Raw genomic sequence first — 5,802 nt, forward strand, 5'->3', positions numbered from 1 at the left:
TTAATGTGGGGAGATAGAGAGCGCTTTGCCTCCCTCCCATGGCTGTTAGTTTGGTACCTTTCAGCAGCATTCGACTCATTGCAACACTGAATTTTAAAGTTAAATGCTAACAATGGCTTTATGATTAGTGATCTTGTATGTTCTCTCCTCTGTCCATAACTGTGGGACACTGTCTCTTTAAATCAGCTAGACACTCTGTTACATGATTCCCTGCCACTGACTTGTGTAACATGATCTTAATCTTGTGTTCCAAACATTTCCTGATGCACTCTTTAAAAAGGGCTCTCTATTCACTACTGCTGGAGTATTAAGGAACATGGCTGTTCCATTATTAAATCAGCAAGGCAGAAAACACATTAACGTGGTATAAAGTAAAAAGTTCGAGAATGTGGCTAGTTGGGGGGGAGGGGTGCAGAAATAGGCAAGCTTTACTAAATATCGCTTTAAACTTTTATTGAAAGGCTTCCATGTGTAACTTCTTATTTTATATTTTACATGCCCCCGTGGCCAGGGCCAAGAGCGAACCAACCTGCTCAGTTTTATACATTATCCTCCTCGTCCTCGCTGTTGATAAGGGGTTTTGCTTCCACTATCATAACACTATGAACTGTATGCCGGATACAGGCATGCGCATGAGATGCACAGGAGTACCAAACAGGAAAAAACGCTAAATAGGAAGGGGAGTATAATATTTTTATACCGACCTAGGCTGAACCAATTAATGAGCGAGGTGAGACCAAAGAATGACCACCCTTCTCTCACCTCCTGAACAACATGATCAATATTAGAAATTACATCAGTAACATTCTGGCTCACTGAAGTGATTATCATACAACATTTCCCTTGAAACAGTTATTTTGCTTGGGGCTGATCGTCAAGCCATTTGCAGAACCCGCCCTCTTTTGCTAGAAGATAATTGAGAGCTAGGCGATTCTGCATAACATGTACCCGGATTTCTTCAAGCTTGTCTGATAACGAGAGTCCTTTTGTTGTGCTGTTGCCGAGGCATTTAATCGCTTGGCCTTATAATTCTGACTGTTCACGAAACATTAAAAGGTAAGGTGCAAGCTAAGCATTCGGCAACGTTTCCTTGGACTGCATAAGTGCGTAGCCAATCTTCAAGAAAAGAATGTTCTTCTGTACTCTAGAAGAGAAAAAAGATTGCGACTCGGTCGCGGTTAGTCACGTTTGCAAAACCAATCTGGCGGGGAGGAGGCTGGTACCCCACTCCCAGTTCTTCTGTTCACGTGGCGCACTCCTTGCTTCCTTCCAGTTCCTTTTTGTTCACCTGTGGAGATATTGTTAACATTCTCCTAGCTTAACAATTACTATCATTCTTTCACTAAATTTTAAGGTTGCCAATTGATTGGGCTCAATTATTAATTTTGTTTTGTTTAAATTCATGCTTCTGCTTTACTTAAAATATCCTTTCATTAAAACACTAATATCCTACATACAATGACGTTTGCAATACGTATTACAATTAAGACACACAAGAGAAAACACAAACTTGGACAGAACACAAACTTATGTCATGACAGTAGAACCATGGTTTCGCTTTTCTTTAGTTGATTTTCAGCTGGCACCAGCGCTTTCTGATGATCTGAAAGACAAAGAAAACATTTCTATCCCTGTTGGGGTGGCACATTATACTTTAGAATGCTTTTCTTTTATAGATGTTCCTTGCTCTTTTTTTTTTAACAGCCTGCTGTTACCCAATGGTATGCTTTTATTTTGCATACCAGCTTCAGAGGGTTTGAGTGGATTACTTCATCATTCAATTGTTAAGTTAAAGGTGGTGTACCTCAGTTTCCCTCTTGTACTGCAGACCAGGTTTTAATGTGTATAGCTTCAAGCTATTCACGGGTGGCAATTGAGAAGCTTTACTGTTAAAGTGATTTTTCTTTACTTATCACTAGGTATTTGCCGATTACCATTTCAGCAAACCCCAAAAGTTTTTCTTTTCCTGGAAAAGAAACCACCCTCTTAAAATCTTTGAATAGCAGACTCCTTCTATAACAGCCAGGCCTGCATTTACACATAACTTTTTGGCTTGCTTTCAGATCCAAAGTTACCAGCAATTTAGAGACTCAGCCTTGAAAAGGGACACAGTGAAATTTGATTCTTTTCACTTTTAAGTTCCACTTTTAAAACACACAGCAAAAACACATTGGGCCTGATTTGTTACCCAAAAATAAGAAATCCAGAATCCATCCTCATTTTGGGGGTTTTGGCTGTCTCAAATATTAGCTACAATTTGGCTTTTAACAAGATTTTGAATCTTATAAAACATTGAGGTACCTTAAGGGTTAAATGCCGGAAGACCTGCACTAGCTATTTGAGCCTGGCATAAAGTAGCTTTAAGTGAAAGGGCATTATTTAAAACAAAACCAAACTAATGTATTTGAAACCTACAAAACAGATTTACAATTTACAATGCATAGATTTTATTCCTCTTTTATGCATTTAACCAATTAGGTTTCATTAGAATTCCTTATTTCCTATTTAGAAAATTTAACAAAAGTGTCCATAGCCAACTATTTAAATTAGATTGTTTCTTTACACATTGCTTAGGAAAGAGGCTGCGAAGACACAAGGAGTCTTTATTTTAAAGCAGGTTTCCTTCTAACACATTACAGCAAGTGCTTAATTTCTTCTACACTCCACAGAGTTAACTTCTCACTTTCTCATTCATTTAACCTTTCAATGCCTGTATTACTGCTTTCCCTTATTTCTTTTACTCTGTCCACACTGGACTCCAAACCTCTTATTTATTTTTACATTCTTCTTTCCTCTTTATCTGTCTGTACCTGATTCCGATTTTCCTGTTAAATAACTTTTTCCAATTACACAGGTTTTTCCAGTGGACCACTATACCTTTTCCTTTAATTAGGGACCTTATGGTGGCTAACGATGTGGCGGATGCAGAGGGAAGTGTATTGTGATGGTTATTAAGAATTCCTAGTATCTGCTGTACTTGTTTTTTAGTTGTGGAGGGCTTTTTTAACTATCCTTCAAGTTCCAAGGTATCCTGTTGCTTAATAGAAGTTTTATCAGGGGTTATTTTTAGTCCTAGGAATGAGAAGGTTGTGCTGGGTTTTAGGCAACTTTTGCTTTTATTAATGACCCAGCCGTCTTCGTCTAGGGCATTTACCACCTGTGTAGTTGCACATTCCACCCCACTTTTGTCTTCCCCAATAATGCAAATATCGTCCACATATGACAGGATCTCGCAATTAGGTGGCAGAGTGCATTTGCTAAGGGTATTCGTTAAAGCTTGGGTGCACACTGCTGGTGAGTTGCGATATCCTTGAGGGCAGACCAACCACTTATAGAGCTGACCGCCAAAAGTAAAATTGAGCAATCCCTTACTATCGGATATTGGTACTTGATAAAACATGTCTGTTAAATCTAAAGTGCAGCCCCACTGCCAACGTTTATTCTTTAATATGGCTTCGATTTCTGGCAGAGTTTTTGGGGCAGCAAATGGTATGGAGGTAATGAATTTGTTTGCTTTCCTATAATCAATTACTAATCGGTAGGACGGGTTTTCTGGGGTAGAGTTTAGCTTTTTAATTCCTCATCCTGGTGATAAATACGGACCTGGAGATGCATAATCAATTTTTCCTTCAATTAACAGCTTATTTAATAAGGTTTGGATACTTGGTTTTCCTTCAGGTAAAGTTGGGATAGATTTACATGACCAAGTACCTGATTTGGCAAGTGTGGGTTGATGTACAGTTCGAGTGGTTTGGATAATACTGTGGCCTTATGGTTTAGTTGTCTTAGATCGGGCATTCCTAGCAGTTTTTATTTCCAAGCAGGGCTTTTATTTTGTAATTATGCCCACGATGGTGGACAGTAATTAACACCAATTCAGATTGCTGTGCTTGGTGTAAGCCTTGGACCCAAACTTTTGACCCTAACTTGGTGTGTGGGACGTCTTTGGTAATAATAGAAACTTGTACCTGTGTCCAATAAAAAGCGTATGGGTCGCTTCAATTCTTTTACAAGTAAGGATTTGTATGGTCGGGTATCTACATCAATATCGGCCGGATGGCATTTGGCATTTACTCATTTTTTGGCTGAGGACTGTCACTGTCACTTTTCCCTCACTGTTTCCACCCGAAAGTTTGTGCTATGATCTCTTGCTGTTCTTTATTGAAGCTACGGATTTTTTCTTTTGTTAATCCCTGTCCTATCAAGAACCCGAACAACACCTTTTCATACTTTGTCTGTTCTGGTGGCAGGTTTCTTTTTGTCCTTTTGAGATTTTCTACCAGGAAATTTTCATGTGTTTTTTCTTTTAGATCTACGTTATCCATTACTTGATAAAGAGTGGTAACGGGCCGGCCTTCTGTGGTACGAAGCCACTTATGCAGCCCAGGATCCTTACTCCATGTAGCCTCAATGGCTGAGCTAATAGTTATTGCTCCAATCGGAATCTGGCTGGGGTCTGAAATGCCTCTCCAACGTGCTTTGGTGGGTCTGAGGCTGACGTTACAGCTGCAGTCCGCAATGCCACATCAGCATTTCCCAATCTATCCAGGGTTCGTTTTAAAGCACGCCAGAGGGTCCCAATGACCTTTTTTGGTTAGTAATTATCAGGACCTATCTTTTTTTGTTTTTTATTCTCCAGCAATTCGTCTAAGGTGTGGACTAAAGTACTATGTCCAGCAGTGCCAAAGGCGGTTTTTTGTCTAAAGTTGGTAGGTTTTGAAGGGTGTCCTACTTTCTTTAGTATTTTCTCGATAGAACTTAAAATGTTTTCAGGCAAGTTGGGTTTATTTCATTGCCCCCAGTTTTTATTAACTCTGGTCCTTCACTTTCATTTATGGGATAGAAGGACAGGTGGGGGGTTTCAAGTAGCAAACATCCCAAGCCCTCTGTGGTTACCTGGACCTGCCAGGTTTTTGCTTCTGAACCAGTCCCAATGATTACATTAAGCTTTGAACTAAATTTTGGGGGTTTTGGTTTGATTCAAGTTGGTGGAAGACTACATGCTGGAACAGGTCTTCCATAGACTGGGTGCCTTTTCCTCATCTCCAGGGACATGAACTACATCCTGTTCATGACGTCATGTGGTATAAAGTAAAAGATTCGAGAATGTGGCTAGTCCCGGGGGGGAGGATGCAGAAATAGGCAAGCTTTACTAAATATCGCTTTAAACTTTTATTGAAAGGCTTCCACGTGTAACTTATTATTTTATTAATTTCTTACATACATGGGCACAAAATAACTACTAGCATGAGCAATAAGCAAAATGCTATACAGTAAAGAAAAATTCCCTGAGGTTTTTCTAAATCCCAATAGTTGTTAACAAGGGACCAGGGATTATTAATGGTTACATTTACATCAACAGTACTCATAAAGCTAATCATCTATTTAAGACTATTAACACTACTACTTATCAATACCTTTAAATAACTTTAAATAACAATACTTACATTTAACAGACACACAAAGCATAACAGCAACAACAACATGTTCAGTATACGTTACGCTCTACGTTTGGTTCAGTGAGCGGGAGGGGGTCTTTGGGTGATCATCAACAACATGCTCAGTATACGTTACGCTCTATGGGGAATTCGTTTAGTTCGGTGAGTGGGAGAGGGTCGTCGGTTGATCAGTCCTCGGACCTGGCTCGTATTCTGCCTTCCAATCTTTGTTCGGGAGCCCTCAATTTGGTACAGGCGGGGGAGCTGATTTATAGAGAGAGCTTCCGTGTGCTTTTTTGTGATAGGTGAGCAAACCCTGTCCGATACATGACAGGACGTTGGGGAAGGGGAAGGGGTGAGATGG

This window comes from Pelodiscus sinensis, chromosome 5 (genome assembly GCF_052426305.1).
Source record: "Pelodiscus sinensis isolate ZL-2025 chromosome 5, ASM5242630v1, whole genome shotgun sequence".
Classification (NCBI taxonomy): domain Eukaryota; kingdom Metazoa; phylum Chordata; order Testudines; family Trionychidae; genus Pelodiscus; species Pelodiscus sinensis.